The 13,086-nt window shown below is 48.3% G+C and overlaps 1 pseudogene; it reads left to right on the forward strand.

Moving 5' to 3' along the window:
- Window positions 1–5,759: 5,759 nt before the first annotated feature.
- LOC137531763 (putative nuclease HARBI1) lies at window positions 5,760–7,108 on the forward strand (annotated as a pseudogene).
- The last annotated feature ends 5,978 nt before the right edge of the window (window positions 7,109–13,086 follow it).

Raw genomic sequence — 13,086 nt, forward strand, 5'->3', positions numbered from 1 at the left:
TACCCCACTTTTTCGGGCCTATACTCCGACTGTACCAATAAATCAGATTTTTATTGCGTTTAGCTGCTAACATTGGACAGGGACCCAGAATCTTGCCAATTTTCTCATCCCATAACAAAATATGCCAATGTTTTTATGGCCTTGTTTAGCATATTCCAGTGGTACATAGCATTAGTCTAGGATAAAAATTGGGTTGTTTGGATATTTCTTCTCCAATAATGTATTTCTATCGCCCTATAAGGCCCTATGGTATGCCATTTTTAAGCGTACGAGAGGAATCTGCGCGGGAGACTTGGGCGCAGGATACAGCCGGTATATGGCTGATCCTGCTGCTGCACAAGTCCCAGCCGTGTTAAATACTATTCCCCCTCCAGGCTGCCATGGATAGTAGGGAATGAAATATTTTGGCTTCCAGCAATTTCTGGAAGCCGAATTATTGTGTTTTAAAAGTAACTTCAGCTCCGTCGTCGTCTGACGGCGCCAAAGTTACTCCCTGTGCCCCCAAGTCTCCTGTGCTGTATTCACTGTGTTCAAAATTTTTAGTACTTTGTGTGGGTTTACCTTTTCCCGCAATCCTAATTTTAGGTCTATTACGTCCTGTTTGAAAGTGGTCAAGGTACTGCAGTTCCGACACAGGTGTAAAAATTGGCCTGTGGGAACTGCACAGTTTTGAGCAGGTAGCTGAGCAATAGAATAAATATGGAGATTACTTGGCGTTTCTTTGCGAAATGTAGATGTAATTATATGGAATCCGTGCTTATGGATTTTAACATCCAAGTGTCAGGACGGGAAATGTTACCTCTGTGGTGGAAAGCAGCACAGCTGCTTTCGCACCTGTCACCTCCGCGGCCACGCCATCCCGGGTGTCGCTTCCCGACTCGGGTGGGACAGGTGTCTCTGTTGCACAGCAGCTTAGGCCCACGCGCCTGCGCATGGAGCAAAAGGACCTTTATGGGCGTAGGAGACAGATCAGCTGACATTGTGGTCAGCTGACTTCTACCTCTCAATCTACTTTGCTGGTTGGTTCTGCCTCTTGGGGGGGGCTGCTTGAATCTGCCTTCAGTATTAAACCTGGAGTTGTTACTCCATCCTTGTCTGCTGTCGTGAATACTAGTGTGTTAGCGCTCAGACCTTAGACTAGTTCCGGTGTATTTTGATCTGGGAGGAAACCAGGGATTTCACACAAGACTAGGACTATTGTTATATTGTATATTGTAGTGAGGTTCCTGTTGATGATAGATGTATATGCAGTGTTTGCGATATACATCTATCTATAGTTCATTATTGTATCATTCTGTTATTGATTACCTGTGTATGACTCTGGCTAAACTCTGACTCTGATCTCGCTTACTGATTCTGTACTTCTGCCTATCTGCCTTAAAGTTGCTGAACCTCAGCCAGATTACCGATTACTCTTCCGCCTTACGATTTCTGTACTGCTGACCTCTCTGTTGTCGAACCTTGCCTGTCTGACCATTCTACTCACCAGTGGGCCCTCGCCACTGGTGAGGTGTGCTATACAGTATACCCACCAGCTCCTCTGGTGTGGTATCGCTACTCTTCCCTAAAGTGACTAATAGTACCTTACCAGCTCCACTGGTAAGGTCTAGCTCTGTTAATTAGATCACTTAAACTGATAGTACCTTACCAGCTCTTCTGGTAAGGTTTTGCCAAACTATACAGTTGCCGTGACTGATGGTACCTTACCAGCTCCTCTGGTAAGGTCTGACCTATTTATACGGGTTCTGTAACTGATAGTACCTTGCCAGTTCTACTGGTCTAGCCAAACTAAACAGTTACCGTATCTGTTAGTATGTTCCCAGAACCCCCGGAGGTCTGGCCGTATTTAGCAGTGCCTTGTAGCTAGTGCCAGCCAGCACCTCTGAAGGGGCCTAGCCTTTATTAGTTTCAGCTAGTGCAAGCCAGCACCACTGAAGGGGCCTAGCCTTATTGGTTTCTGAGGCTCATCAGCTCCACTGATGAGCACTCGTTAATTACTCTTTATTCCCACCAGCTCCACTGGTGAGGTTTTCACTAGCCTGCAGTACAGTCTTAATCACCTGCTCCTCAGGTGATCACTAGTTGCAGTATTGTTTGTATCACCTGCTCCTCAGGTGTCCTCTAGGCTGCAGTACCGTCTTAATCACCTGCTCCTCAGGTGATCACTAGGCTGCAGTACAGTCTGAATCACCCGCTCCTCGGGAGATTCTTTCTCCTCAGTATCTCCAGCTTGCTGGGGCTTGTACAATATTATACAGTCAGTGTACTGATTGTACCTCACCAGCCCCTCTGGTGAGGTCTCGCAAAACTATTAAAGTTACGGTTGCACCAAGCACTACACTCACAGCATCCTTGTGGCTATGCTAGCATTATTGGTGGTTCTGCAGATCACCATATAATCAGACATCTGAGTTGCGGCACCCCACCGTTACACCAAGAATTCTAATTCCTTTTCATGAACTTTGTGGGTGAAGAATGTTGTTGTTGTTGTTGTTGTTGTTGTTATTATTATTGTATTTATAAAGCGCCAACATATTACGCAGCGCAGCTATGTTATAAATATTGTCAAGTAATTGTATAAATTCATGCAATTGGGGAATTGTCCTTGTCCAGACCATGAAGATATCATCCACATAGAGCAGCCACAGGGGATGTAGGGGGTGTAAAATATATAAAAAGGGATGTAAAATGTATATAAAAAGAGCAGGTGGCCGGAGACATATACGTAAAGAGCGCATTTCTTCTTATGCAGACTGGCCACAACTGGAGGTAGTTACGGGACCCTGTACCGGAGCAGCGGAGGACGGCGGCGTGGGAGCGATTCCTGTGCATGGGGCTGGAGGAAGTCCCAGGTATATATAACACTTTTTGTTTTCCACATCTCTGGTACACTTTAAGCCTCCTGTATCCTTTCAGCTAAATATTGACCCCCTTTTGTCATTTGTTCTGGATAAATTACATTCTTGAACTCTGTTCCCTTTGAATTTACTTGGTAGAGTCAATTTAATAAAAAATGATTATATTAACTAAAGTTTTTTATACACTCATCACACACTTGTCACTTAATGCTTATTTACATAACTTAAAGCATTGGTCACTTCCTCTATTTTAGGCGGTGGCAGAGCCCGTGTGAGACTTTAAAGATACCTGTCACTTAGTTAAATGCAAAAATCTGATGCTTACCATGGAAGGGGAAAACCTCTGGATCCTAAAGAGGTTTCCCCTGTCCTCCTCGGTCAGCTTTTTCCAGCATTGGCAGCCCCAAAAGTTCCAAAAACAGTAACAAACCCGAATTAGCAATAGCAAACCAGTCTGCTCTCCTGCGCAGTAGCTGCTTTCCTCTTGGGCTCCAGCGGAAATAGCTGAGCCCGATCTGGTCTGATCTACTGCACAGGCACGATGCGATACAGCAGAGCAGATGTGGTTGGGCTCTGATATTTCTGCTGGAGCCAGAGTCATAAATTGTTCTATGCCCTTCGTGAAATGTAAACAACTGTTCCTAAAACCTTCAGTGTGCCTTCATCATGGAAGTGCAAGAAAATGTCTTTTAGGCCGCGTTGCTACAAGCCGCCGCGCACAGCTGCGAGACGCGCGGCGGCACTTCCTGGTCTCCGGGCATGCAGATGTATTCCAGAAGCCGTGCCATGCACGGCTGTGGGATTCGCTGCTGCTCGCACGGAAAACTGCAGCACTGTCGGCCGAATCGCGTAGGCAAGCGATTTGGACGGCAGCAGCATTATCCCCTATGGCGCGTAAACGGTGGATTCGGCCTGATTTTCGACAGCAGTGGAAATGGGCCCATAAAGAGAAACTCTGTACAGAAAGTCTCTGACCAAACCATGGTTTACTAACACTAATAGGGTATTCTGTTCTGCAAGAATCCAATCCCTAATGCTGGGCATACACTACTCGATTCTCCGCTCGAACCTGCAGCAGATTCTCTTATCTTCCGCTCGTTTTTCTTATCTTTTTTCATTGTCTTCAATGCGGAATCGAGCGGCAAAACAATTGGACAGGAGATCAGACATGATGGAAATTATCTATCGAGCCATCTAAATGGCTCAGAATCGAGCCGTGTATTCCCAGCATAAGATCGCTTTCTACACTGGGCTGCTTGGATATCTGAACATGGGGCATAGGGGAAATTGCTATAGGTTGTGTGGGTTTGTTTTAAGTGGTTTTGAGTAGTTTATGGTTGTTTGTGTGTGTTTTTTTTATTTTATACTAATAAATATTGACATTATTCAGTGGTGGTGCAGCTTTGGTTTAACCACCTCAGTACTGACATATAAAACCCCCTTAGAGGAACTCCAGTGAAAATAATGTAATAAAAAAGTGCTTCATTTTTACAATAATTATGTACAAATGATTTAGTCAGTGTTTGCTCATTGTAAAATCTTTCCTCTCCCCGATTTACATTCTGACATTTATTACATGGTGACCTTTTTACTGTGGGCAGGTTATGTAGCTGTTGCTAGCTGTTTTGGCAGTTGGAGACAGCTGTAAACAGCCATTTCCTGTCTGTGAACCTTGTTCTATTGTGGGAAAGTGCCAAAAGTACGCGGTCCTCAGAGCTTCTTGTGGGAGGGGTTTCAGCACAAAATCAGTCATACAGCGCCCCCTGATGGTCTGTTTGTGAAAAGCAATAGATTTCTCATGTAAAAGGGGGCATCAGCTACTGATTGGGATAAAGTTAAATTCATGGTTGGAGTTTCTCTTTAAGGTCCAGCACAGTTTTGACATTTTAGCTATGTCCCTATGCAGTCAGCAATAACTTTACCACTACTTAAGACTATGAAATGTGATACACACATATATAGGGGGAGCGATGATCACCGTAGGAACTGAGGAGAGGTGATAGACGTTCTTCTCCTTCAGCTGCCTAGTGATCACTATGATCATCAGCGATGATACTGATCAGCAGGGATGTGCTCATGAGTGCTCCCGAGTAGTGAGCTACTTGAATTTGTTTTGCTAGTGAGACTTGCAACGCGTCCCATAGGCCGCGTGCAAGACCTGATACGCATAGAAGCCGGTGGAATTCTGGGAAAGTAACCCCTCGTCTCCCATCCGCACACCTGAGGCAATTAAGCCTCATTTTAATGACTAATTCGAGTAGCTCACTACTCGTGAGCACATCCCTGGTGATCAGGAGCCAATCGCCTTGGCTCCTGATCAGTGAGGTGAGATGTCAGCTGTCCATATGAAAGCTGAATTTCTCCGTTCTTGTACACACGATGGAGGTGGAAGCAATGGGACTAATGCTGGGAATACACGTTTCGTTTTTGCCTTCGTTTTTGCCTTTGTTTCGATTGTACCATTTATACTTATCGAAATAGAAGAAATCGATCGTATGGTTAAAATCACCACCCACGGGTACGTTTTTGCTGTCGATACTGATGGTTTCGTTTTTTCCAGGATCGAAGGGTTGCTTAAAACTAAACGAAACTTCCTTTTTTGGTTTTCGTTTTATACCTTCGTTTAGTTTTCGATAGCGATAGGGGCAGGTTATAAGGAGTAAGGGATAGTACTTCCATGCGGAATATTAATACGCCGGAAGTGTTCCGCAAACAAAAGCCCGATCGGATTAGCGAGCGTGTCATTCGCCATTTTGCAAGCAAGGAGTCAGCATGGATGTGTACGAGCCAGATCGTCTGCAGACCTTTGTTGGACTTTTGCTATTGACTGCAGTAGCTAGGAGAAGGGCGGCAGCAAAGCGTCGGAGGACGAGGAGAGAGAGACGACAATGGTGCAAGAAATGGTTGCTACAACGGGAAGAGTTGGGACACATGGGTCTGATCCGTGAGTTGCTTGATAACAATCCTGATGACTTTCGCAATTACATGCGCATGTCAGACGCTAACTTTCATGAACTGCTGGAGCGCATCGGGCCGAAGATAACAAAGCAGGACACCGTGATGCGAACAGCTATTACTGCAGAACAGCGTCTATCAGTGACCCTTCGCTACCTGGCTACCGGACGTTCATATGCAGATCTAAAGTTTACAGCTGCCATTTCACCCCAGGCATTGGGTAGAATCATCCCCGAAACGTGTGCTGCTATTGTGTCGGAATTGATGCCCGAGTACGTCAAGGTATGTACTTATGTTTCTGGATTGTGTGTTTTTGCGTGTGCTGTCGAGTGATTACTTTTGAAACTGAACGTCAAACTGAAACGCTTGTGCAAATGACAGTGTTTAAATTGGCAACCTATTCTGTAGTGATTTTTCTCCTTTGTTACGACATTGTACTTTCAGATGATTAACCATGTATTTCTCCTTATTTCTAGTTTCCTCAAGATGCATCAGAGCATCAGAGTGGCAGGCAGTGGCCCATGATTTCCACATGATCTGGAATTTTCCTAATTGTGGAGGTGCAGTGGATGGAAAACATGTGCGTATCAACCCACCTCCCAACAGTGGCTCGTACTTTTTACAATTACAAAGGGTTCTTCAGTGTGGTTCTGATGGCGCTTGTAAATGCACGGTATGAATTCATGATGGTGGATGTGGGGAAGAATGGCCGTGTCTCAGATGGTGGTGTAATGGAGGCAACTGAATTCAACCGCCGCTTGAAGAAGAAACAGCTGCAACTGCCAAACAATGATGACACAGTAGAACATCTAAACTTTGTGTTCGTGGCTGACGAGGCTTTTGCTCTGGGTGAGAATCTTGTGAAGCCATTTCCTCAACGTGGACTGGACAAGCCGAAAAGGATCTTTAACTACAGGGTATCGCGTGCTAGACGTGTTGTGGAAAATGCTTTTGGGATCCTGGCACAGCGTTTTCGTGTTTTCCTCACGGCTATCAATGTGGACCCAGATAAAGTGGAGGTCATTGTCAAAGCTGCGTGCACTCTGCACAATTTCCTACGGCAGAAAAACGTACAACGGTATTGCCCACCGACAATGGTAGACCAGGAGGATTTTGAAAATGGAAGTGTTGTGGCGGCGGAGTGGAGGGCACATCCGGGGATGGTTCCGTTGCACAGCGGTTCCTCACACAATCCCACCTACGAGGCAAAAACCAACAGGGACAAATACAAGGACTACTTTACTGGGTCAGGTGCAGTGACTTGGCAGGATAAAATGATCGCTACAGGAAATTGATGTTCTTATTGACTATCAAATGTACCTTTTTTTTACAACAGTTACCTAGGTGTATCCAACATGTGTCTGTTTCCAACATCTCTACTTTTATGTTCCCTTCCTCCACTAATTAGTGCACTTATTATACAGACTCGGTGGTCCACCATGTTGTATGGAGAACCACCCTGAGGAGAAGTGGCAAAATGTCGTATTCTGGTGTGCTGTGTTGTTAATTGTGTGTGTCTCTGCCTGTATGCTGCATGGACTGTGCCGAGCTATGCAAGGGTTGCCCACTTTGGCAGGCGTGAACCTGTTATCCGCCGGCGCACTGCTCTGCGCACACATTCACCATGGGTCCAGGTGTCCCCGTCATGTGCATGGTCTGTGCCCAGGTATGGCTGCCCTCTTTGGCGGCTATACCTGGGCTCAGACCATGCACATGCGTCTGCGCATGTGCAGACCCAGGGAGGCAAGCGCAAGCAGTGCCTCCCTGGGTCCAGGTCTCCCCGTCATGTGCATGGTCTGTGCCCAGGTATGGCTGCCCTCTTTGGCGGCTATACCTGGGCTCAGACCATGCACATGCGTCTGTGCATGTGCAGACCCAGGGAGGCAAGCGCAAGCAGTGCCTCCCTGGGTCCAGGTCTCCCCGTCATGTGCATGGTCTGTGCCCAGGTATGGCTGCCCTCTTTGGCGGCTATACCTTGGTTCAGACCATGCACATGCGTCTGTGCATGTGCAGACCCAGGGAGGCAAGCGCAAGCAGTGCCTCCCTGGGTCCAGGTCTCCCCGTCATGTGCATGGTCTGTGCCCAGGTATGGCTGCCCTCTTTGGCGGCTATACCTGGGCTCAGACCATGCACATGCGTCTGTGCATGTGCAGACCCAGGGAGGCAAGCGCAAGCAGTGCCTCCCTGGGTCCAGGTCTCCCCGTCATGTGCATGGTCTGTGCCCAGGTATGGCTGCCCTCTTTGGCGGCTATACCTGGGCTCAGACCATGCACATGTGGCTTATAAGTGACCATCATTGTAAACCACAAAAGTGGGTATGCATATGCATGGACTGATCTTTGCCCACTTCTCAAATGAACACGTTAATACGAACGTAATTACGTATGGGTTTACAATCATTTTGTGCAGTGCCAACCACACCATAATTGTCCTAGACGCGCCATTGCACGTTTCGCATGCGTCGTCTCCTGAACTCTGAACAGGAAGTAGTTAGTTGACCGGAAGTCCCCTCGTTTGTCCGCCTGCCTATAAATATGCTGGCTATCCGCTCGGTCATACCATCGGTTTGCACACTCGGATGTGGAGTTCCTCTTTGGAAGGTGTACACGTTTAGCCCATCGTACGTCCCTTCGTGAGTTCAACATTGGGGTAAGTAGAACTGTACTGTATGTTTTTCCCCCTGCAACCAGGCTATTTTAAGTGTAGTTGGCCACTGCAGCTTTAAGGCCAAGCTAAACGGCCCTACAACACTGCATACCTGTGCTCCCCTCCCCCTTTTCTGATTATTTATATTGTTATATTTACCCCTTTTTTATGTTAATACCCTCTTCCCTGCTCCCTCCCCCCCGCCAGCCAATCAGCTGTTCACTCCCCAATGCAGAATGCAGCGCTGTAATAGTAAATCGACGGCGATCACAGGGGACCTCCGGCCCCCCAGCATGAGTTCACTTATTCGGTGAATACATTTGGCCAGACATGGAGTACTGTTCATAATGCATGTTTCCTATTCTTGTTACAGATGGCGCCAAGGAAAAACCACGAATTCCCATTGAACCGCACGCAGTTAGCTGAATTCATAGAAGTGTATCGCACCTGTACAGCAGTGTGGAAAGTAAAGAGCAAGGACTACCACAACAAACACATGAAGGAAGCTCAGCTGCAGAAACTTGCGGAGTTCCTGCAAACAATTCACCCCACTGCTACAGTTGCGACTGTCCGTAGCAAAATCGCTAACATTCGGTCAGTTTTTTCTAAGGAAACCAAAAAAATTGAAGCCAGGAACAAATCTGGTGCTGGCGCTGAAGATGACCCCGACCGTCTATGGTACTACGACATACTTTCCTTTGTCAGGGACCAGGAGATTATGCGTCCCTCAAGTGGCAACCTTCAGTCCTACCCCTCAGATGATGAGTGGCCAGAGAATACCCAGCGAGAGGTAACTGATGACGAAACGACAATAACATCGTCAGGCCGTGTGTTAGAAGGTACAGAGGATTCATGCGCAGATGTGGACGAAGCCATGGTAAGTCGCAGTCCAATTTTTTCCTATGCCACCTTTCACACTAAACGCATTGTATGGGTTTCTGCACAACGTTTGCGTTTTCATATCTGCTTGCGCAATGTATTTCACATCCGTTTGCCCAATGTATTTCAATGGGCTAATGCACACCACAGTGGGAGGCGTTTTGCAGAAACGAAACCGCCCGCTCTGCTGCAGTTAAACGTTTTCGCAGGCTTTTGCGCCTCCAATGTTCAAGAGAACCACAGGTGGTTTAGAGAACCTCCACATGTCTGCCCCCCCAGGACGCTCCACGCCTGTGTCCCTTCCATCCAATCACCGTGACGGAAGGGACGCAGACGGGAAGCGATGATGTCCCAGAGACGGGGGAGCGGCCGTGACAGACATCCCCTTGGGTACACATCGTGCTGGCGACACGCAGCGTGTCACTTTCATTCTTGTGTGAATGGCCGACGCGGCTGGCTGACATTGCATTCATTTACATGAGTGTCTCCTGCGGCAGCCATTCACACATTCATGAACTATGAGGTGCTAATAACTTTCTTGGGTACATGAGGCGAGAACAATAGACAGCCAACGGAACAGTAATTAATTGCAGTCTGTGAAAAAGCTTTGAATTGTGCATATTTGCATATGTATAATGTATGTCTATTGTTCTTTCCAAGTATAGCACCACAAACACATTGTTTTTGCACAAAGGACTTTGTGAATTTGTATGACGCAGTGCACAATTCAATACAATACAATACAATACATACAATGTATGACCCACTGTGTGGCTTTGATGTATAATTGGGGTCTGACTGTTCCTATTGTTTGCGAACTTCAGCGTCTGTTTTTGTGGTCTATTCAATGAACAGTATCATGTTCCTTTATTGTGTGATTATATTTGGTTTACCTTCTTAATTGATTGTTCTCCATGTTGCAGGACAACAGCCAACGTTTACCCCATGTCACGTTATCACCCCCGAGGGCACACACACAGGAAGCCAGACCACGCAACAGTACACCCATGCAGAGAGGAAAGCGGAAACGGTGTGCTTCCCCCGATGCTGTAGAGAAAAGATTGATTGAGATGGCGAGTGCGGTAATGCCAAGACCTGTTGCGCCGGTGGATCCGTTTGTTGTTCATCTCAGTGCACAACTGGCCAAAATGACTCCAGAGCAACGCACAGTGGCCGAGATGTTAATGGGCGAAACAGTGTACAAGGGGTTGCATGGTATGTTGGTGGCTGGACCTCCCTCTGAACTGTATTTTGCAAATTGCTCACGGTGTCAGAGCACACGGAATCGCCACTGCCAACCACAGTTCCGAAACAACTCTGACTCTGCCATGATCTACCGTGAGCCAATCGGTGATACTCCACCTGCATCAACATCCGCCACACCAAACATGCGCTACAGTGCCTCCCAAGGTTCTGACAATCGTGCCATGTATATGCCGCCAGCTCATTACAGTACGCCACCCTCGGACTACATGTTGCAATCACTGTAGATGGTTTCTCATTTCTTTTTTTTGGTTTTCATGGTTTTTGCCTTGTGCTTTACTACGCTCTGTAGATGATGTGCTTATCGTTTTCTGTCTTGTCTGTTTGATTCAATAAAAAGTTATGTTTTTATGTTAATCCCTCAATTTCCCAGTACATGTGTACCTGTGCTTGGCAGCACAGTGCAAGGTTTGAAGCTGCCTTGCCACTCTGGAGACTTGGCAGGCCAAAAGCCTTGCACTCTGCTGCCGCACCCACAAGTGTAGCGGCCACCCTGGGCCAGTGTTGGGGCCCTGTGCTTGGCAGTACAGTGCAAGGTTTGAAGCTTTGCCAAAAACCTTGCACTCTGCTGACGCACCCACAACAAGTGTAGCGGCCACCCTGGGCCAGTGTTGGGGCCCTGTGCTTGGCAGTACAGTGCAAGGTTTGAAGCTTTGCCAAAAACCGTGCACTCTGCTGCCGCACCCACAACAAGTGTAGCGGCCACCCTGGGCCAGTGTTGGGGCCCTGTGCTTGGCAGTACAGTGCAAGGTTTGAAGCTTTGCCAAAAACCTTGCACTCTGCTGCCGCACCCACTACATGTGTAGCGGCCACCCTGGGCCAGTGTCAGTGTTGGGGCCCTGTGCTTGGCAGTACAGTGCAAGGTTTGAAGCTTTGCCAAAAACCTTGCACTCTGCTGACGCACCCACAACAAGTGTAGCGGCCACCCTGGGCCAGTGTCAGTGTTGGGGCCCTGTGCTTGGCAGTACAGTGCAAGGTTTGAAGCTGCCTTGGCACTCTGGTGACTTGGCAGGCCAAAAGCCTTGCACTCTGCTGCCGCACCCACAAGTGTAGCGGCCACCCTGGGCCAGTGTTGGGGCCCTGTGCTTGGCAGTACAGTGCAAGGTTTGAAGCTTTGCCAAAAACCTTGCACTCTGCTGACGCACCCACAACAAGTGTAGCGGCCACCCTGGGCCAGTGTTGGGGCCCTGTGCTTGGCAGTACAGTGCAAGGTTTGAAGCTTTGCCAAAAACCTTGCACTCTGCTGCCGCACCCACTACATGTGTAGCGGCCACCCTGGGCCAGTGTCAGTGTTGGGGCCCTGTGCTTGGCAGTACAGTGCAAGGTTTGAAGCTTTGCCAAAAACCTTGCACTCTGCTGACGCACCCACAACAAGTGTAGCGGCCACCCTGGGCCAGTGTTGGGGCCCTGTGCTTGGCAGTACAGTGCAAGGTTTGAAGCTTTGCCAAAAACCTTGCACTCTGCTGCCGCACCCACTACATGTGTAGCGGCCACCCTGGGCCAGTGTCAGTGTTGGGGCCCTGTGCTTGGCAGTACAGTGCAAGGTTTGAAGCTTTGCCAAAAACCTTGCACTCTGCTGCCGCACCCACTACATGTGTAGCGGCCACCCTGGGCCAGTGTCAGTGTTGGGGCCCTGTGCTTGGCAGTACAGTGCAAGGTTTGAAGCTTTGCCAAAAACCTTGCACTCTGCTGACGCACCCACAACAATTGTAGCGGCCACCCTGGGCCAGTGTCAGTGTTGGGGCCCTGTGCTTGGCAGTACAGTGCAAGGTTTGAAGCTGCCTTGGCACTCTGGTGACTTGGCAGGCCAAAAGCCTTGCACTCTGCTGCCGCACCCACAACAATTGTAGCGGCCACCCTGGGCCAGTATTGGGACCCTGTGCTTGGCAGTACAGTGCAAGGTTTGAAGCTTTGCCAAAAACCTTGCACTCTGCTGCCGCACCCACAACAAGTGTAGCGGCCACCCTGGGCCAGTGTCAGTGTTGGGGCCCTGTGCTTGGCAGTACAGTGCAAGGTTTGAAGCTTTGCCAAAAACCTTGCACTCTGCTGCAGCACCCACTACATGTGTAGCGGCCACCCTGGGCCAGTGTTGGGGCCCTGTGCTTGGCAGCACCTCTTCATGAAAGCCTATATTTTTTTATTAAACACAAACAGTAGGACCACACATGTTGTGCCTCCAAAATGTGTGTTTCCTGTGTGTGTGTCCTGTGTGTGTGTGTGTGTGTCCTGTGTGTGTGTGTCCTGTGTGTGTGTGTGTCCTGTGTGTGTGTGTGTCCTGTGTGTGTGTGTGTCCTGTGTGTGTGTGTGTCCTGTGTGTGTGTGTGTCCTGTGTGTGTGTGTGTCCTGTGTGTGTGTGTGTCCTGTGTGTGTGTGTGTCCTGTGTGTGTGTGTGTCCTGTGTGTGTGTGTGTCCTGTGTGTGTGTGTGTGTGTGTCCTATGTGTGTGTGTGTGTGTCCTGTGTGTGTGTGTGTGTGTGTCCTGTGTG

Source organism: Hyperolius riggenbachi, chromosome 9 (genome assembly GCF_040937935.1).
Source record: "Hyperolius riggenbachi isolate aHypRig1 chromosome 9, aHypRig1.pri, whole genome shotgun sequence".
Taxonomy (NCBI): Eukaryota; Metazoa; Chordata; class Amphibia; order Anura; family Hyperoliidae; genus Hyperolius; species Hyperolius riggenbachi.